Raw genomic sequence first — 22104 nt, 5'->3', positions numbered from 1 at the left:
TTGAAAGCTGCTACACAGGTGTCACCTACATCAGCTCCTTATGGCTGTGGCCTGGAGGCTGGAAAACTGCAAATTAGAGCTGACTTCAAGTTGAAAATAAAGATTTAAAATAAAGACCTAATTCAAAGTGCAGTGACTATTGTAGTGTTAGCCATGGTAAATATCACGGGTGCCCAAAATTCCTCAGCCCCCTTCTTTGTCTTCTTGATTCATCAAATGTAAAAATAAATAAGTTTGAATGTCTTTGAATGATCAAAACACTGTTGAGCATTAGCTAGGAAGGTGGGAACTTTATCATGTCAAAGATCTGAGACCCTTTCAGCAGCCCTGGTCTCAAGGAGTGGTCTGAGCCCAGTGCATCTATGCAGGAACAATTCATCCTTACATCTGAGGGTCGGATCCCTCAGATAGGGGTGACCCCATCTTCTTTTTTATCTCCACTACTTGTAGCACTTGCCACCTCAACAATGTCCTCTAGCCTGTATTTGCTGACCAGTTGTATTGATGCTAAAATATCAAGAATCAGCCAGCTTGGGTTCTTAGTGTTTCAACTTGATGTAATGTTTTAGCTCAATGGCAGGCTCTTTCCTAATTACCATAGAGCAACTAAAACCGCTATCTAGATAAACAACTTTTGACGTGCTACATCATTTCTGTTTTTATGTAGGTTGGATAGTACAGATTAAAAAAGAATGGAGCAAGATGGATGTGGTGAAAAGGGTACCAGTTGAGTGACACTTAGATAAATTTTCCTGGCATTTCTTGCTTAAACCCTTCTCTGAACCTTTTGTTTTGCAAATCTGATTGTCCACTTCAGTCTTTGTGTAAAGGCAAAGCCTTTCTCTGACCAGGCAGTACTGTAAAACCCATGGAAAAGTGTGTGTAGCACATTTTTTAGCATCCTAAAGGGAAACAGATCTGGGAGGTTGAGTTTCAAATGAATATGTTACAACGGAGAGCTGGCCTCAATGTCCATACCAAGACTCCACAAGTCCTTAGTAACATCACTGGTAAAATTAGACTCTCCTTTCCACCTTCAAAGCTCTGTGGCAATGCTAAAACTTGGCTCAACTTAATACTCCTTCCGAGTGTGGGATCATTTCAGTTCTACCTATAATTTGGGCATGAAACACAGGACTTGTTTTGCTGACAAGTTCTGTGTGGGTTGGGATGCTCAAGTTTCAAAATTTTACAGCAATGGTCTTGTGCACACATTTGAGCTACTTCATTAGCTTGAGTAGACAAACTACTCTCATTCTACTGAGGTCACTGGCACTTCAAACCTGCTCAAGAGCTGCTTCACAAAGTCCTTCCAGTTTGCTATCTATAGCAAGTACTCCTTGATGAAGGTGGGTGCTGATGCCACATCCGTCTCCAAGCCTTCTTTAATGTTGTTTTTTCTTGGCCACATCCGTGAAAGAAAATACGTGTGAATTTCTTTGTGCTGTGCAAACGTGTGCTGTGATCGTCATACACCTCAATTTACAGATTTATTTTTTTTCCCCCATTTGAGAAAGCTTATCGTTCACCCAGGTCGACACACCAAAATTACCTTATTTGTATTTCTGAGGAAGTCTGTCTAGCCAGACCCTATAACTTTTCCATCCTTTCTAACTGCTCTCAAAGCCCCAGGCAGTTCTCTGTCTTTTCATGTCCTCAACCACAAGAAGTTCACCTGAGGGAAGATTTTTGGACCCTGACTATTCACTAATGCCCCTTGGTCTTCACAGACAGTCATTTGTGCTTGACTAATGCTTGCTGTCCAATTGGCCATAGGTCAGATGTGGAAGGACTCTGCTGATGAGAGAGCCCGATCAAGAAACAAGTGGCAAAAGGGAAGTAGCAGATGCCTGAAGGGCTGGTGCTTTGCCACCGAGCCATCATCCCAGGAGCAGGATTCAGAAACCCTGGTAATGAGTCATGCCTCAGTCTTGAGGTCACCTCAGGGACTTCAGCAGGGTTGCTGTGGAACAGGTACAGGCTGTTGTATGAGTCACAACATTAGACAGTAAATTTGCACCATAGGAGCAAAACCCTGCCCATATAATTCAACAGGAACTTTGTCTATCTGCATCATTCTGCCTGGCGTGCTTTTTCCCTTTAGGATATTCTGGTTAAATATACTTTATTTCTTCTATGTAGAAGTGCTCAGACAAAAGATGCAATAATTTCAGGGGAGTCAGCCACAAGTACTGTGTGTTATGCATAATGGTGAATAATAGGAATCTTGTTTTGTCCCAAAGAACACAGCAAACGGAAGCCCACACTTCTTGAAAGGGGTGTCTAATTGGAGTCTCTCATCTGTGGAGAGAGGGAGGGAAAATAACCCATGTCAGGTTGTCTTGACCTAACTCTATAGAAGAAGAAGCTAATGATTTTTGTTGTGCTCTAACACCTTTAAAAGAGTTTTAAGCATAATTGTGTAGAAATGACCGCATATTAGGGCACTTAAGATGACATTCTCCCTGGAAGCTTGCTGACATGCTTCCTTTCTGTTTAGGAGAAGTTAGTCAAAAACTAAGGGAACTAATCAAAAGGGTATGAGCAGTTCATGTTACTTGCAGGCTCTGGAAGGCTGGAACTTCCCAAGCCAACTAAACTTGAAGCAAATGAAAATGGGGATGGTTATCATAAAATCCTAAGTCTATAGCTCATTTAAACAATGCAAATATCTCTTTTTAAAAAATCATCCCATGCTGTGAATGTGAAAGACACAGTGAAACCTTTTCCATAGCAGTCCTGATTGCCTGTCCTCTGATTACTTTGTGCCACGTCTACATCTTTGCCAAGATGTAGCAGCTAATCCTGAAAACCATTACCAGGCATATGAATGACAAGAAAATAATAAGGAGCAGTCAGCATGGATTCATGAAGGGGAAGTCATGCATGACCAACCCGATAACCCTCTACAATGAAATGACTGGCTGGTTAGGTGAGGGGAGGGCAGTGGATGTTGTCTCTCTGGACTTCAGTAAGGCCTTTGACACTATCTCCCATAAGATCCTTGTAGACAAGCTTGGATGAGCAGACAGTGAGGTGAATGGGCAGGCTGAAAGGGTGGTGATCAGCAGCACAACATCTAGTTGTATGCTAGTGACTAGCAGTGTACCCCAGGGGTCAATACTGGATCCTTCAACATCCTCATTAATGATCTAGGTGATGAGGCAGAGGACACCCCCACAAATTTTGCAGATGACTCAAAACTAGGAGGAGTGGCTGATAACAGAGGAACATGCTGCCATACAAAAGGACCTTGACAGGCTGGATAAATGGGCTGACAGGAACCTGATGAAATTCAACAAGGGGAAATATGAAGTCCTGCACCTGGGCAGGAACAACCCCAGGCACCAATATATGCTGGATAGTCGCCTGGCAGAACAGGACCTGGGGGTCCTGGCGGACACCAAGTTGAACATGAGCCAGCAGTGTGGTGAAGAAGGCAAATGGTATCCTGGGCTGCATTAGGAGGAGTGATGCCAGACAGTTGAGGGAGGTGATCTTTCCCCTCTACACAGAGCTGGTGAGGCCACACCTGGAGTATTGTGTCCGGTTCTGGGCTCCTCAGTACAGTAAAGTCATGGAGCTACTGGAGAGATTCCGTTGAAGGGCCATTAAGATGATCCAGGGACTGGAGCAGCTCTCCTATGAGGAAAGGCTGAGAGAGCTGGGACTGCTCAGCCTGGAGAAGAGGAGGCTCAGGGGGATCTCATCCATGTATATAAATACCTGCAGGGAGGGCTCAAAGAGGACAGAGCAAGGCTCTTTCCAGTGGTGCCCAGTGACGGGACCAGAGGTAATGGGCACAAACTGAAACACAGGAGGTTCCCTCTGAAGTTCAGGAAACACTTTTTCACTGTGAGGGTGCCTGAGCATTGGCACAGGTTGCCCAGAAAGGTGGTGGAGTCTCCATCCTTGGAGATACTCAAAAGCTGTCTGGACATGATCCTCAGCAAACTGCTGTAGGTGACCCTGCTTGAGCAGGGGAGTTGGACCAGATGACCTCCAGAGGTCCCTTCCAGCTTGCACCACTCTGTGATTCTGTTATGGCAGAGAAAATGGCGGATGAGTGTGAGCGTGTGTGTGTGCACAGGATGAGCAGCCCCTCGCCACTCTGTGCAGGGGCACTGGGTGGAGGAGAAGGGCAGGGCATGTTTTGCTGGAGAAAGGGATGCAAGCAGCTCTCTTTGAAAGGGGTGAAACCTGCTTGATGCACCAGGAGCTGTCTGGGGGGAGGAGTGCAATGTGACACAAGGCACAGGGCAGCTGTGTCCCTGAATAACGTGAAATCTGTTTGTGAAATCTGTTTGGTTTTTTTTTCAGGAGGCAGCCTGTCTGATCCCTGTCAAATGCCGACGGCTTCCCTCCCCCGTCTGCTCCACTGGGACAGTCTGCCATGACATGGCTGGAGGCACCAGAGCTGCTTGCTGCAGTCCCATGGTGGCTCCCCTGCTCTCAGGCACATCCCTGGCAGCTGCCCTTCCCGCTGCCTTTGGGGGAAACCTGTCGCTTCACCTGCCGCAGCCCCGACAGCCAAGTGTCTCAGAGGGGTTTCCTCCAGCAGCTGCTCCAGAGGCTCCTCAGGAGACATGTCTTGCCTCATCCCAGCTGGCTGCTGGTGGTGGCCACTGTGAAGAGCTTTCAGGCCTTCTCTGAAGTCCCAGGGGAGAGTGACGTGCTATGAGACAGGTATCTGTCAGCTCCACCGTCCCAGGGAGTGATACCCAGAGCCGGCAGTCAGGGCAGCCGGGGATCACACCAACAGCGTGCACGTGTTGCGCAATTCCCCTTCTCACGTTCGGACTTCAGGTGCACCAGAAACCAAGGCAGGGAGTGACAAGTCTGTCCAGGCTTCCCTCCCACACTGTGAGCTGCTGGAGACGGCCTGCAGAAGAAAGGCTGTTCGAGTTTGTGCCCACAGGTACCAGCCATGAGGATTTTTGGGGGAAGGAGGGGAGGAAATGGTTTTTAGGAAGATGTTGCTGTTCTCCTCTGTGGATAATGCACCAAAGGGGTGGAAATGGGTAGTAGCGGTAAGGTCTCTGTGGTGGACTGGATTAAAATCAGGAGATGGTCTGTTGTCCGAAGGAAAATGCCTGCGCATCACCATGGCCCCTGCATGGCACCGGCTGTCTAAAAATCAAGAGCTGACTGCTACAGGCACCACTTATAAAAGCCCTCATTGCCTTAATGGTGGCTAAACGTGTACCTGATTGACCTTAGTGCCCTACCGACAACATGGGCAGTTATGGGGGCAGCTTCACAGGTTGTAATATTTCCTGTCCATGGACTCGCTGCCTTTTCCTGAAGCTGCACCCACAGTATCCATTAACTAACTAAGCCATCGCAGATGTTGAGATGATGATGACCATGAGTCAGTCCCTGCTTTGTGTCAGGGCGCGGTGTTTAAAGATAGGGTTACATGTTCATTGTGCTGGGGGCGCAGCTGTGTGAGCTGTGTGAATGCTTTAGGCATAAAATACATTATAGTGTTTACTAGGCGAGGAGATGTGTAACCACAAAGGGTGAAGGATGGTGATGGGGGACAACTTTGACAGTGTTATGCACCTTTCAGTGTAATAGGCTGTTCTTGTATTTCAAAGGCATTCGGTGCGGGGGGGTGGTGGTGGTGGTGTTAAAGTTTTTATTGCTGTACACTTGGACTGATTGCAACACTTAGAGCTGGTAAAAACCTTGGATGCTAATATCAGCGGATATCAAATGGCTCCTGATTGCAAGCGTGGGTGTAAATACACTGCTAATTCACTCCCTTTCTCTAGAACAGACCTGTGTCTCTGAAGAAACAGGGAAGGATGCTGTAAAAACAGCTACATATGTTGTGGAGGAGGCGCGGAGCACAGGAAGGTCTCCAGCCAGCCCCCGGGAGAGAGGAGCTCGTGCAAACCAAGAGCACAGGCTCGAAACATCCACACTTGTCCTCCTGCACGCTGCCTGAGGTGGGGCAGCCCGGACCACCCGGGGCAGCTCCCTTTGGACAAGGACGTTGCTTACCATCTCCCACGGATGGACTTAACCTTGCTGCTGGGTTTGGAGGGCACCAATATTTGCCCAGGGGGTTTACTATTGCTGGCCCTTCCCAGCCCATGAGAAGCCACCTGCTGGTGAGGCCCCATCTCTACATCCAGCATCAGGCATGAGGTGCTGTATTTCCTCCACCAAGGGATGTCCAGGCTACAAAGAAGGTGCCTGGGCCACGTGGCAGGCTCCTTTCTCGCTCTGCAGGCTGCTACGAGGTATTGTGCAATACGTCTCTGCCAAATTTTTTATTTTACTTCCACCAAAGAATACATCTTACACTGGCGTGGTGGTAGGGGAGGCCCAGTAACACAAGTTTTATAACAGGCTTTTTTCTCCCCACTGCAAAGTACTGGCCTTTTCTGCAGACTCTGTTGGTGTTTTGGGCCCCCGGTGCTCCACACGTGCGGGCACTGTCTCTTGGGCTGGGCTTTCACATCCACACTCCCAGAAGCCCTGGTAGAGCAGGACAGCTGTCAGACGCCTGTCCCCAAGACCTGCTGGTGAAGATGCTGCTAAAGGAGGAGCCGATGTGTCCCCCCCTTCCCCGCCTGCCGCACCGCAGGCAGATGGGCACGGCTTGTGCAGTGTCACTGGCCCAGGGTAAGCACCCTTAGGTATCCTTGGGCTTCCAGCTGATCCCAAATCCCCACTTCCCAAGACTCGTTTTCATTTCCCATTCAGGAAGCAACCTTCAGTTGAAGCTGTGGGATGTGGGCAGCAAAGACTTCTCATCTAGACAGATGGCTCATCCCAGGCACAGACGCTTGGCTTGGACACCCCCTCAACCCACCTCCCTACGGAGAGCGAGCGCAGGTCAGTCCGGGACCCTCGTCTGCTGCCCTCACGGTCTCTGAAAAGGAGCAACCAGCCATCGGTGTAAGTACCTTGTGCTTTGACAGGAAGCTGCAATGATGGCAAGATGAGTAATTAATTAGCCTCGTGCTGCCACAAGCATTTCCAGTCCCAGATGACAACAGACTAATTAAGAACCTCCCTGTGGTGTCTATTTTAGATAACCATTTACTTTGGTACAAATTAACAAAGGCTTTTCTAATGGTTTATTTCACAGGCGACTCATTAGATGAATTTATGGGGCACATAGCAGGAACTTGAATAGACATTCTGAGTTCCTAGCCACCAAAAGCCCAGACAATTTTTGCTGAAGAGTGCTCTAATTTTATCAAGGCAAAACACTTGCTTCCTTCTGATTTTTTGTGTCATGTCATTTGTTCTCAGATTTTACCTTCGCCCAAGTCCAGAGGCTTTGAAAACTGAAGGTGACCTTGTAAGTGCTGGTTCTTAGGAACAGATTAATGTTGCAGCACCCTCGTATGTGATTTGTCCAGCAGAGTCCTTTGGGGTGCTTGCAGAACGAGCACCGTGAGTGCTGAGTGCACCCTGTTATCGGTGTCATCTGTTTCGGCATCTCAGTGGAGGTCGAGGAGCCAAACTTCATGCTACCCCTGTGATCCCTGCATCTGTGACCATGGGAAACAGTGATGCATGTGCAGCTCCAGGGGTTTCGCAGGATCCCTCACAAAGCCTAAGAGAATCAGAAAAGGGCCCTGCGTCCCTCAAATGTCAGGCAGGAGCGTCCTTCCTTTGCACATGAGCTTTCAAACGCTAAGCTTGACCCTGCCTAACAACTGCACAAACAGTTTGTCTTTAGGGTGCTGCAGGAGTCTTAGATGTAGTCTGGACCAGAGCAGGGATGTGGGTTGGCAGTGAACCCAGAAGCAACCTGGTTATCTCTGCCCCAGGATCTCTCCTAATGGGAAAACACACGCAGGAAGATTTTTACCTTCCTTTCCTGCCTCTGCACTGCCACACGTTTACAAAGTGTAGCTGTGAGGGTGAAATATTTAAGCTTGACCCCAAATCAGGAGTGAGCGGGTGACAACAAAGACGGCAGACTGTACCTTTTGTAGCAAGGGATTGCGCAGCTTGGGAAGGGAATCCGGGTTTTGGACAGGAGAGGAGAGTGAAGAACGTGAGCTGGAAGATCTCGGTGGGGGAATAGGGCAGCACCACAGCAGCAGCAAAATCCTCTCTGTGGCTTTCAGCAGGGTACATACAGCTCTCCAGGCGACTGAGATCGGGTACTTCATCAGCACTCAGAATTAATTGGGAAGGTCTCTTTGAAATGAATGTTTGAGCATCTAATATATTTTCTTTTTCCTCTGTGGGGATACTAGCCAGTTCCCTGTTTTCAAATACCGTAGAAACTTAGCTTAAAGCCTCAGAGATTAATTTTTCTTCCACATTTCATTGAAATTGGATTGTGGTTTTGCATACAGAACAATTTCGTTGGAGAAATTGCTAAAGCTAGGGATGCCTAACTACAGGTCATCTGCTCAGAGCCACCTGCTCAGAGGTGTGCAGATCGTTTTTGTTTGTTGATGAAGGGGAGCGTTTTCATGCTTTTCTTCCTAAAACACTGTCCCAAACTACAATCCCTAGATTCTTGTCTGGGTTAACTCATAGGCAGTGAAAACTCAAGACATTAGCGGGGTTATCAGTTTGCATTTCTCAGCACCTAATTGCGAGCAATTTTTGCCTCACTCTCCCCACCCCCCCGCAATTCTGCATGAGCAGAAATGGGAACATTTCCCCCGTTTCATGGCAACAGAGCTGTGCAGTGGAGGCTCCACAAAGCCACGTGCATTACAATTTTCATCCCCTGTTGCAGGCTGGCGGCGTGTGAGCTTTTCCTTCCCAGTCCCCTCCGACCCTTTCTTGGATGCAAGCAGCTACGGCGAATACTGAATGTGACTTCGTCGGCCATAGCTGTCAGCCCTCCCCCCTCCTAATCCTTAAGGCTGTGGATGATTTCCTCTGTGGCCGGACGCCGGGATGCTGGTGACCCACTTCCCGAGTCTGAAGGCATCGTGGAGCACAGGGTAGCCACAGCGCCCCGCAGCTCTGTTGAAGATGAAGTGCTGGCAGCCGGGAGGCAGCAAGGGTTGAATGCGATTGCTTCTGAGATGCACCCTGCGTGCTTCTCCCCAGCAGATGCTCCTGCCATTGCTGCCTGACAAAACGTGCCCTCGACCCACAAGAACAGGCTCCTTGCAGGTGTAACCTGGCTGGGGGTGACCGGCTTCGATTTCATCCTGCCAAGGAGCTGGCCCCGCGCTCTCTGCCGAAAGCCTCCAAGGACCCTATTAAGCTGGGGGCTCCTAGAGCTTTTTTTTTCCTGAGGAGCAGCTTTATATAAGTGGGCTGTGCCTCATCGATGCAATTTGCACTGTTGTCCTTTCCTGGCCCATCCTCTGAGCATTTCATTGTGGCATCCTGAGGTCCCTGGCACTGCTGTGTTAACTCCTACCTGGCGCCGTCCTCCCTCGGCTGAGCTCAGCCTGACGGAACAGTCGATTTATATACTGGGGACACTCACGTCAACGGCTGTGTGCAGCTGCAATTGTCACTCCTTTCAAAACCATCAGCTGGTTGCTTTTCTTTTTTCAACTTTACATCGCTGTTTCCAAGAATATTGGGTGGTTTCTAAGGATGCTGTGTGCATAAGACCCCGCCCCGCCAAGGTTATAAACTCACATATGCTTTGGTGTGTTAACAGATGGGGTACTTGGGCATGTCACTGTCCCTGAGAGTCTGTCTAGCCCCGGAAGCTGACCTGATGTCTGATGCTGATTTTCCAAAGCAGAAAATCTCCATGGGCCCCTGCGTCCAGGCAAGGTCTTGTGGGTGAGCTCAGTCTAAACTCCAAGCGACCACAACTCGCTGTGCTACGTATTTCTGTGCATAGGCTTGCTCAGCCTCAGCAGAAACACTGAACAGTGCATTGTACCTAGTTATGCAGCTTATCTCATTTTCAGACTCTCCCTAAATACTTGCAGTCAACAGTTGTGTTCAGTTTGTTCTGGACTCCGGGCTCCCTCCAGGGACAAGGCTGTCCCGGGGAGAGTGTGGTCTCCTGCTAAACACGCTGGAAACAGGCGATGAGGCATGTAGTCCTTGGGCTTGAACTGGAGAATATGGTGTTATTTCTCTAGTAAGGGTACTGGCTCCTATTGTACACCCCTGTCCTAAATCCCACCCTATTCTGCCCGAGGGAAGCCACCAGCTGCTGTGTTTTCCCATGGCTTGTTGCAGGGTCACTGTCTTCAGCAAAGCAAGTTTCTCATGGTATTTTAGCATTCGTACAGACCCTGTGTCCCTGTCAGGGTCTTTTCCATCGTTCCTGACCAGGTTGTGGCTGCAACACATGTAATCAGGCAGTGGGACAAAGACTGCATAACAAAATTCTCAGCAACGTTTATTTGAGAGATTCAGCCACTGTGATGAAAGGCCCTGTCCTGATCCTGTTGACTGTAATGGACTTTTCGCTAATAACCTCAGGAGACCAGGATCTGACTTTCCCTGATTTGTGAACAAGACCACTGTAGCTTTGGGAGAAATGAAATCCTTTCTCCTACTGTTTGGATGGGCATCATGCTTCTTCTTTGGATGATGTTCTCACAACTGGCAACTACCTGAGACATGGTGCAGTGTGTGTCAAAGGAGTGTACTGTGGCTATTTCTCTCATCGTCATATATTTAGCCCTGAGCCTGGAAGATGGCTTGTACTAGCCCGAGCAGAGCTAAGGTTACCTCCATGGTCACAGCCCTGCATTTCTGGTCTGCGCAATCGCTGGTGCTGCAGAACCCAGGTTTGAACTTCCATTTCTTTTTATTCTTTCCTAACAGACTTGGTAGAGGAAGGGGTGTTGAGATGGTTTCTCTGTCTTCCCCCGAGTTTTATATTTCTGGAATATGTCTCAAATGTACTTACGGAAAAGGAATGCAATTCAGCAGTCTGGCTGCACTAGCAGAGCAAATGTTTTGCTGGTGGTAGCTCTTTCCCCCTTCATGTTAGCACTGAATTTGTTCTGGTGTTCCTGAAATGCCTTTGAACACTTCATTTCTTTAGAGTGAGACGAGATGGTCCCTCGTGTGAAAGTTAGCTTTGGGAAGAAAGCACTAAGCCTCTTACGAGAGAAAAGCTGTGCCTGTGTTTAGACTCATTCCATCACCCTCTGTGGCATTTGAGCTGATTCCTCTCTCTATGCCTATCACCTTCTCATTTCCTTTGGCTGGGATGCCTCTTTCTTTCTGCTGAAATGTTTGGAGGGCAGGCAATTCCCTGGCTGCCTGCAGATGAAACGAGATCAGCTTTCGGTGTTGAGTTGTGTAACAGCTGCCCACTGTCACTACTGAGACAATTTTGGGACGGTGTCATCGGCTTTGTCAATCCATATGTCCCAGGGAGATTTTTACTGGATCAAAGCTTAAGCGCACATTAACTGGATCAAATTCTTAAATGTACATCCGAAGTACATTTGTACATAAATGTACAACTGAAGTGATGAATGGGATACCCAACTTTGTTTAACCAAACAAAACTGTAATTCCTTGATGTAAGCTGAAAGTTTCCATGAAATCCAGCTGTCCATAGGTACACGATCTCTGAAAGATTTTCCCATGCTCACCCCGGTCTGTATATGAATGTGTGTGAATGAGCAAGAAGAATTTTAGTATTCTCTTTGCAAATGTTGCTTTGTTTTTTAATAAAGCTTGTAGTTGTCAGGTTTGTGCTTCTGAAAAGCATATCACAAAAAGACCGGTATGAATAATATCAGCGTTTCAGCTCGACAGAGCAAGAGTAAAAAGGCCTGGTGGAAGCTTGCAAAGGTATGCTGTAGCTTTCTAATAATAAAAATGTCTCACTCGTCTTAGATGTGGGACGCCATGTCCTGGAAGATGGCCTCTTGTTACCTAACAGCAGATCCTCCTCCAGTGAGGGCATGCCCTAAATTGCTTTTTGCAATTGAATTCGTTTCTGAACAAGGCGACAAGACCCCAGGGCTGGTAGGTCGGCACCACGCAAGCTGAATCAGAGCCCAAGTGGCTTCTGCTAGAAGGATCAGCATCAGCCTGTCCCGCCTGCCCGTGCCAGGCGGCTGGTGGGCTGCCAGTGTGTGAAGCTCAGGCAGCTTGTGATTTACCTAGGTTTGCGTAGACAGCTAGATAGCTGAAACACCACAGGCTTCAGAGAGATCCTGCTGCTGAAAAGAAAGTCTCGGGACTGAGTTTGAGCATATTTCTCTTTGTCTAAACACAAAGCACGATCAATTCAGCTTTCTTCACTTGCTGGGTTTTTACTAGTCGATTTTTTTTACAATATTCTTCTTGTAGCCTAATAGTGGCTTCACTTCATCCATTACCTTAATATTTCTTTAACTGACTCAATTTAAAGAAGAAACCAACCACATCTGGTGCACAATTTGCTGAGTGATTGAGACGTGGGCCTGATCAGTAGCTCATGGTCTGACATTAGCTCTAGGTCACTTCTCAATAGGCTTCTGAGCATCCACAACATGACAGCTGCCTTCAGGGTAGCCAAAGGAATGAAAAAAATAATGCTTAGTTATTTGATTTTAAATAAACATCTCATGTTGTAAATAAACTATTAAACGTACCTTAGCCACATGTGCAGCATTTATAAATCAGTATAAGCAGCTCTCTTCCTCTGATGAAGTCAGTTGGTGTATATTGATTTGCATCTTCCACTGATCAGACCTGTCTGCATGAGATTAACCCCTTGAAATTACCTGGTCTTTGAAAAGTGAATTTGGCCAGCACTGGGGTAGGAATTTTAATAGGAAATGTCAGCATTCTGGATGCTTTTGGAAAATGGGTTTCGTTATGGAAGTTCCCATCCCTGGAAGTGTTCAAGGCCAGGCTGGATGGCTGAATTTGAGCAACCTGGTCTAGTGGGAGGTGTCCCTGCCCATGGCAGGGGGGTTGGAACTAGGTGATCTTTAAGGTCACTTCCAACCCAAACCATTCTATAATTCTATAATATTTTTTTTCCAGGAATAAGCTGTTTTCTTCAGGCTGGATAAATTCCAGCTCAAGTAATTACACTCTGCCTTCTTCAATTCCCCCAAAGGTCCAATTAATTCAGGCATTCTTAGCGTAAAATTGTTACATGCTGCTACTGTACATGGCTAAACAGCTGTTGTACTTCCCCCCAACGACGAATACATCTCAGTGGTGCGTGAACTGATTGCCTTACATCACTCTGCTGTGGTGTGCCCATATGATTTCAGTGTTCACAGTCCTCCAAGAAAAAGCACATTGGTTACACATACTTTTGTCATGGTCTTTTTTAACGTGCTCATCCTTCTTCACTGGCTTTCTTATTCAGAACACAAGGTGGGAGGAGGCAAAAAGTCCTGCTGGTTAAATTTTCTTCTGGATCTTGATCCACCATAGGTCGGGAAGGTCTCAGAGTGAAAGGTGGCATGCTGCCAGAGGTGTTGGGTGCACCAGGAGGCTTTACTCACATGGCACATGTTCTGAATACCTGAGAGGACACCCGCTACTGAAGTAATTAGTTGCATCCGGGTTGCTTCACAGACCCGTGACACCGATGCTTTAGCTCTTCTTCACCTATAGTGAAAAAGGGTTTTAAAAACCAAGGGAGTTAGTGGAGATGAAAAGCCTACAGCTGCAGTAGGCTTTTTCTTCTGGAAGTTTTTACCTCTGCTTTTTTGACCAGCTGTCAGTGTGATTGTTGCAGCAGGAGCGTGCTGCTTTGATGCCCACTGGTTCCCAGCACCAGTGATCCGCTACAACTCCCGTGGTTTGTAAAATCAGCTTTGGTGTTTGTGCCTGACCCTTGTTGGTGGACCAGCTCCAGCTGTCCCATCAGGGGCTCAGAGCTTGTGAATGGAGAGCTTTCCAGGCCTTGTCCAGCTTTGGAACGCTTGCCCCCGTCATAACCACCGTGGTGGCCAGGCTGTTTCAACACCAGGGTTGAAAGGCACGGCTTCTTTTGTAGTTTGGACAGCTGAAAAGCAACGTGCTGCCCAAAGGCTGCACAGGGTGGCGGTGGGACCTGTGCACAGCTGAGGCATCAGGAGGGCTACAACAAGGCGGTGTCCAGAAAATAAAGATGAGCTTGAGAAGGAGCAGAGTGTCGGGGGGGAAGTTTCTCTGTCACGCACTTTGCTGTTTGACCATCAGGGATCTTTTTGGACATACTGTAGGATTTCCAGTTGTGTGTGTGTGTGTCAACCCCCAGCACCCAGGTCTGCAAGACACAGTGGGGACAGTTTGATTTGTGGAGCTGCAGTAGGTCAGGGTAATCCACACTTCTGTCTTTTCTGTGCCTGTGGATGCATTTATCTCTCAGCCCACGAGGGGGTCAGTTCACTTTCTTGCATTGCTCGAGGGATAGGATTTCAGCTGGCAGCTTCTGGGTCGGGCTGGCTTCGGCAGGTGGAGCAGCTCTGGGAGGGAGATGGTTCAGCGTAGGGTGTCCTGTGTCCGTCTGTCTCTGACGTCCGTCGGGGTCTCACTCAGTGCCTGTTTACAGCTTCCTTCCTTCCTGGCTTTTAGGGGTAGCTGTCATCTCACCAGACCCCTCTTCCAACATCCTCTGGCCGCAGCCCGAAGCACTGGGCACGGGCTGCAGCCATGGAGGTAGCATGTGCCCGGCCACCGGGGCCCCTGCCATTCCTGTGTGTGCTGCCAGGCTCAGCCAGCTCACGTTTCAGCCCAGCTCGGTCTCGAGGCGGACACAGTCAGCACACGTCCTTCCTGGGGAAAGGCTGTCAGCCCTGAAACTTTGCTTCCTCCAAGTCTGTAGACTTCCAACACATGATGTGGAGCAACTCACCCAGGGATAAAGAACTAGTTAAAACCATTAGGAAAACAGGTTTCATTTCACATGTGTAACTTGGCAAATTGACTCTCTCCAGAGTTCCTCACGCATAGAAGAGGAATCATACCATCTTTTTCTTCATCTGCCTGTCTTCATAAACACACCTGTATGGCGCTTGGGTACCATGATGTTGTAAAGTCAAAATGTTTCTGATTACTTGGCACTAGGGATGTGGTCTGTTTGCTCTTGGAGGGCTTTGCCTCAGCACTCAGGAGGTGTGAGACCAGCGCTTCTCAGGGCCAGGACCACATTTCCCTGCCAGGAGGCAAGTTGGCCAAGCTAAAGTTTGGCTGGCTGTACCCATGGTCACGTCCTGGTCAGGTCTTTTGCTGATAGCAGTGGTCGTGAAGGAAGCTGGAAGCAAAGACCTGCCCCTCCTTTCCCTGGCGACATGCGTTGAAGCTGAGCTGTACTGGTGGCCCCTCACCACACTGCATCACAGCCGCAGGCAGAGATGTCTCTGCTCAGTCTTGTACCTTCTTGATCCCGATTTTGACCCTACCTCTGCCTCTGGCCCCAACCCTGACCCACACTTGCCTCTGCATCCCAGCGCCTGCTGGCGAGGTCCCTGCTCACCCCGCTTTGCCGGGAGGCTGGCCCTCGCCGGTCCCCAGCTCCTCCTTCTTCCCCACTTGATCCATAGGTTTGCTTTCTGTCCACACAGACTTCCAGAGTCTCGTGGAAGTCTGTCCCATTGAGGGGAGCCCAGTGAACCCTCCGCATCCTGGGACTTTCACCAGGTCTCTCTCTGACACACTGCTGTGGTTTAACCCCGGCTGGCAGCTAAGCCCCATGCAGGTGCTCACTCCCCCTCGGTGGGGTCGGGGAGAGAATTGGAATGGTAGAAGTGAGAAAACTCATGGGTTGAGACAAAGGCAGTTTAATAGGTAAAGCAAAAGCTATGCACGCAAGCAAAGCAAAACAAGGAATTTATTCACCACTTCCCATTGGCACGCAGGTGCTCAGCCATCTCCAGGAAAGCAGGGCTCCATCGCGCGTAACTGTTACGTGGGAAGACAAATGCCATCAGTCTGAATGTCCTCCCCTTCCTTCTGCTTCCCCCAGATTTATATTACTGAGCATGACGTGATATGGCGTGGAATATCCCTTTGGCCAGTTGGGGTCGGCTGTCCCGGCTGTGTCCCCTCCCAACTTCTTGTGCACCCCCAGCCTGCTCGCTGGTGGGGCAGTGTGAGGAGCAGAAAAGGCCTTGGCTCTGTGTAAGCGCTGCTCAGCAGTAACGGAAACATCCCTGTGTTATCAAGGCTGTTTTCAGCACAAATCCAAACCGTAGCCCGCATGCTAGCTACTATGGAGAAAACTAACTCTGTCCCAGTCAAAACCAGCACACAGGCTTTCCCTTCTCCTCGCTATTAGGTGCCTGCATGAATAACAACAAAGTTCTGCACATAATCTCAAACTGGTTTAGAGGGGGAGCCTCGCTTCAGCTGAGGTGGTGGTCATACCTGGTGCCTCCACACTGGTGTGCATCTCGTCAAAGGCGGGATGCAGGGCTGTGTCTGCTGGCCTCCTCCCCACACCAGGGGCAGCAGCCGGAGTCTTCCTCTGCAAAGGAGAAGGCGCGTAAAGAGCTGATGCTGCAGTACCCTGGTGCTTGGGGTTGATGCCAGGGGCTGGCAGCTCTCAGGGCCCAGATGGTGGCTGGTGCCCAACACAGCTCTGAGGGCTTAGTTTTGGGTTACGAGCTGCTCAGCCAGACCTTAATTTGCTCTTTACCTTGTGCCAGACAAGGAATCCTTGTGGGGAGCAGGCACTGGGACCAGTCTTTGCCCCTGGTCCAAGGGTGTGGGGATATTAAATTGCCATTTTCAGGGTGACCTCCTGCCTCTGTGCAATAGTCACAAGAGTCCAGTGGGGATGAAGCTCCCCTCATCCTCTTCTTCAGCTTTCCCACTCTGTTGTCTTGGTTTTCTTCATCCCCTTGTCCTCTCCTCCTTTTTCCTTAGCGTCTGCATGACACAGACCCATATGGCTTTAACAGAATATCATTAACCTGCAGCACTACAGAAGGCTGATGCTTTCTTAAAAAGATGCCACTTTCTATTTTTACCGCCCCTGAACTAGAGGCGCCTCAGACCAAGCCGAGGGGGTCCGTCCCGCCGCTGCGTACTGCTCTCGGCTGCTGTCCTCCTGCCGCTGCTCCAGAGAGGGCTTGGGCTCCAGCTGGTGTCTCTTTGGGCTCTATTAAAAATTTGTAACAATACTGTGCCTATAAAAGGTAGGAGGAAACTTGCATTTTCAGATATGCATATGCAAATGAGGGTGCTGGGAAGAAGAGTATAGGTTTTTTGCGCTTTTCTGTATTTCAGATTCCCTTCTTCCCGCACCCTTTTCTATTTTTTTTTTCCTTCTGCTTTCACAAGTGCTCCAAGAAGGGAGGTCACTTGCCTTACGACACGACCTATTTGATGTGGTACAACCCGAATGGGCTTGTGCTCCCCTCTCAGTGCATCGTGAGTTTGTCTCGTTCACATGGCTTTTTTAAGCAAAAGTCTGATAACAGTTTGTATCATAAGAAAAAGAAAAAAGGAGTCTCCATTTTTGTCTCACTCAATTGGGGTTGTATTTTCCTTATTTAATGCCTGGATAAGCAAATATTCACTGCATTTATTTCATGGTGTCGCCTTTCTGCTCAATGATAATGATATCCTTTTATGTTGTACTTTGGCGTGTAAATTTGGGGGGGGGCGGGACGTGTAATTTGTTTTACCTTGCAGGCTGATTGCAAACCTTCTCGTCATTTACCAGCCATTGCGCTGGCAGCAGTTTAATCACATGTCCCTCATAGGCACTGAACGTCCAGCACTTCTGGTGGGAGGCAGGTGGAGCTATCTGTAAACTGCATTGTTGTGAATGTCAAAATAAGTTATTTTGCCTGAGAATTTTAAAAAACATCTAACACCGTGGGATCCAGCTGGACACCTAACTTTCCAAACTCAGGGAATTCTAAAAATAAAATTTGAAATTAAATAAAAATCAAACTTGGAAACCTTCCTAAGTCCCCGGGTTTCACCTTGAAAGGCCTTCTTAGCTTCTCAAATATCTAAAGCTCAAAGCATGTGGATTGTACTGGTGTGACTGAAAAAACTCGTTTTTTGGGCAGTTTTTCACTTGGGTGTTCAAATGCTGAAGCAGAGGAATGTAAGGCGTGGAACCAGATTTGGACATTTAATATATTCTCCAGTGAAAATCACTTACATAACTTAAACGTATATAATCAACGCAGTTCGTGCCTTGCAGCATCAGCCTGGCTCTGAGAACTTGCCACGGTTGCAGTGCATGCTGGCTCCCAAGACCAGGCTGTTCCAAATTGGGCGTTTAGATGTCTAAAGCATATTTCCTCTAACGAAAAAAGAAAAAAAAAGAATTAATCGGGCAGGTGGCAGAACTCTGCTGCTTACCTGGAAATACTCTGTGCTGATAGAGAGCTATGGTTGGAGTGGGACCTCATAATTTATTGAGATTTATTTCTCTCATGGCCTAACTGTTCACAGGTAGGTAAGAAAAGGGCTTCTTTTTTCCCTTGTGGTCTCTGCTGGACCTGGCACACCCTCTTTATAAGGAGCTGCTATTACAGTAGGGTGTCACTTCAATCCCTGTTCACAGTTGTTATTTCACAGTTGTTGGGTTTTTTTCACCACGAGATGATCAAGACAGATGATTTTAGGATGACTCTGGCTAAGACTTCTGGCAAAATCATTGTGCCCTTTGTATTTCTGTACAAATTTCCAGGTAAATTCTTCCGTACAGAGTTCTGCTTTTTGCCTCAGGATCATACTCCAGTTCCTTCAGTCCCAGGGATGGGATGCTTTTTCGAACGTCCCCCCAGCAGGGGACGCATGGGTGTCTCAGCCGTGCTCCCGCCTGCCGTGCAGCTCCTGCTCCAAGGCCCTGTGTTTCTGCAGCCAGGGCTGTGCACTCTGAACGCGTTGCATTCAAGTTCCTGATGCTGCCCAGCGTCACACAAAGTAAGTTTTGAAATGCCCTCCCAAAGGGTGCTGCAAGGGGCCGTGTGAGTACTGTCCTGGCAGCATCCCTCTCTGAGGAGGATGGAGTCATCACTGGGTTTGTTCCTCACCTTCTGAGGCAGGAGGCACAGTTGTCGTGGGATTAGGCTGGATGCTGAGATGTTGTGACCTGAAAGGACAATCTGCGTGAAATTCTTGGAAGGCGAAAAGTTGTATATGCACAGTTTTACCTGTTAGTGAACGTGGAAGGTTTTCGCTGCTGTCCTTGCCTGTCTTTGAAAGCGTGGGATTCAATTTCTTCCCCTTATCAGGATAGTTGCTCTTGGTTTTTCCTCCTCGCCTTCCTGCTTTTGTATATGGCTGCTGCTCCCGATGCGGCTTGTGTCTACTTTACACAACCCCTGCCATCTTGCAGTTCAAAACTGCCTTCCGTCTTGAGCAGAGCACAACCAAAAGCAAAGCACATCGCGGCCGCAGAGCAATAGTGCCTTGTGGAGCAGCTTCGAAATAACAACCTTGCTTTCTCACTTTGCTTAACAGCTTCTACTTCAGACCCTTTTGACCCAGTTTTTCCAGGGCTTGAGAACTCGTTGCCTGCTTTACTTGGTGTCTGTTGTACGGCTCTTCCTCTTCAGTGGTTTCCGCTCGACCTTTCCAGTTTCTCCTGCTTCTTTGCCAACAGCCAGCCGAAGGGCAGGTGTTGGACATGTCTAAGGCAGCAGGTTGCGCACCGGGGCTCTGTTCCGCCCACCCATGTGCATCCCTGCAGCAGCGTGGGGAGCGTCGGGAGGACGTACAGCCTGCTGGTAGAAGGTGGCTGGTGTCACAACTTGAAGGCTTTGCACAGGAGAGCCTGTGCCAGGCAATATTACACGTTACTCCATGTCCAGAAATAAAACTCTGCAGATACTACCATGCTGAAAGGTATTTTTCTGTATCTCCCCTTCCAGTTGTTACCCAGAGAACTCCTCAAGGCCAGCATGTAATTTTACAAACATTCAGTCCCTTCTGCAAGTGACTGCACGCTGTACACATCTTGTCTGTTCGATTATGGTGCTGGTTTAGACCGTATATGTCCTTTTCTGTCCAGGAGACTGAATCTGTGTGGTTTTGCTTACAGAATAATAACTTTTAAATAATAAAATAGAAATACTCTATTTTTAAATCCATTTAATTTTATCCTTTCCCCCCCTAGAACATCATTATTTTTAAAGGTAAAATAGCTCACTAGATTCTAGGGGCTGGGTGGCTTAAAGGAGCGGTTACGGAAGCTAAACTTTTACTTTCCAAGTTGCTGATTCAATTCCCATTCACATATTAGTGAGCAATGTTGCCATCTGACAGCTGCCTGCAGCTCACATCAAAATGAGATGGTGGCTCAAGTCCAGTCCTTGAGGCTGAAGGGAAACCAAAGGAAAGCAAAAAAATAAAAAACCCAAAACCAACCCCCTCTAATTTCTCCTGCAGGTTGGGACCCTGTGGGCACCCTCGGCCCTGTGCCAGGAACAGAGGTGGCAGACGCAGCCGTGGTGCGTGGAAAACCTCCTTATCTCGGCGAGTGAACTCACCCCATCCTTCGCAGGGCAGGATGTGACCCACCTTCCAAGGTGCCTCTCAGCAGGGATGACCCGACTGGCCAAATGGTAATCTTAAAGTGTGGTGGCTGCTGGATGGTTTCTGTTAGCTGAGAGGTGCGAGCCGGTGGCTCAGCGTTCTTTGAAAAAACTCATGTTTAAAGTCAAAGTCTGTAATTTCTGCAAAAATGCATGCAATTCCTTTGTCATTCCTGAAACTCCTTACATCTTCCAAGTGTAATGCACTTCAAGGCTTTGCAAGAATAAGGAAACAAAATTTGACCTCTTAGATGCATCAGCTCTGGCATGTGCAGCGGCACTACCAGATTTGCAGATCGATACAGTGCTAATGTGGTGCCATTATAAGCCCACGTGTGTTGCCTTCAGAGCTTGCTTGTAATCAGAATATTGCTGATTTCATACCTTGATTTGAAGTTGCTAAAAAGCTGCATAGACCCTCTAGGAGATAAGAAGATTGGAAAGAAAAGATTTGAATAGGCAACACAGGGAAATTAATCAGCAATGCCTGAGTTACAGAAAACAGAAACTCCCCTGGGAAAATGTCTTTTCAATCACTTAACAGTCACAGCTGCCCACTGGTAACCGCAGGGCCAGAATGAGACATTAGATTAAGCGCATCAGGTGTGCTGGATAGCACAACCTGTCTGATTTAATGAGTTGCTTCAATAGGTATTATAACTGATGTGAATTAACCTCTTCCCTGCATGACTGGGTCTCATTGTTAGCAGTCAGGTGGCCCGATCCGGCAGACGGTGCAGCCTGGAAGATCCACTCAGCAACACAAGCTAAGCCATTGGAAAGCATCTTTTCTCAGGCAGAGATGTGGTTCTACCCGCTGCTTATTCATTCTTTCTCTAATTCATGAGGATGTTGGGGAATGCTGCCCAGTCTTCAGAGGCAAACAAAATCAGAGCTTGTTAAAGTGTTGTCCTCCTCTGGTTGAAAAACAGAGCAGAAAAACCCACCTCACATGGAGTTTGCCCATCTCCTCACTCCTGTGTCCTCACAGGTTTTATTTAGAGATACACAATTCACACGACAGCTGTCCCTTGCGAATGGTTAGTGGCAAATGCAGCTCACCCCAGATAAGCACTCCTGATATTTCCTTCTTGTGCCAGCTCCGTCCTCACACAGGAAAAGCCAAACCTGGCACCTCTCGTGTGCGCAGCAGGGGGAGCGGGGTTCCTGACGAAGAAGCTACGACATGCCGTTTTGTGCAGCTTACAGTCCTACTACAGCATCAGCAGACCCTGATGAAAGGCTAAAAAAAAGTGTTTACTTTTGCACTGTCAGTTCAGACTCTGTTCAGGAAATGGAACATATTTTATAAAATATGCCTGTGTAGGTTTTTAAGCATGTTGGAATATGTTGGGCTTGGTTAGTGCTAAAAATTACCTTCTTAATTCTTCGATTACCTTTGTTGTCATTATGAAGTGATTGAACAATGAAGCTCACTGGATAATTTTGCAGCATTTAGACAGCTTTGTTGCCAGTTGCCTTTTTTCAAGGTGAATAGGAGGATATGAAGCACGTTGACTGATGCATAATCTTAGGGTGAGGCACCAGAAGCAAGTCAAGGAAGCAAATTGGAGAGCTGGGTTGCTGATTGTACCTCATACATTAAATGTTCTCAAAAACAAAAGGCATTAAACACAAACAGGAAAAATGTCTGTACTCTCACATCATGCACAGGTTAAATTCTATGTTGTCTTCTTCCTCTTCACGTATTCTGTTTAATAAAGGCCATTGTTTA

Source organism: Larus michahellis, chromosome Z (genome assembly GCF_964199755.1).
Source record: "Larus michahellis chromosome Z, bLarMic1.1, whole genome shotgun sequence".
NCBI classification, from domain to species: domain Eukaryota; kingdom Metazoa; phylum Chordata; class Aves; order Charadriiformes; family Laridae; genus Larus; species Larus michahellis.
Note: the sequence above shows the minus strand (reverse complement) of the source record.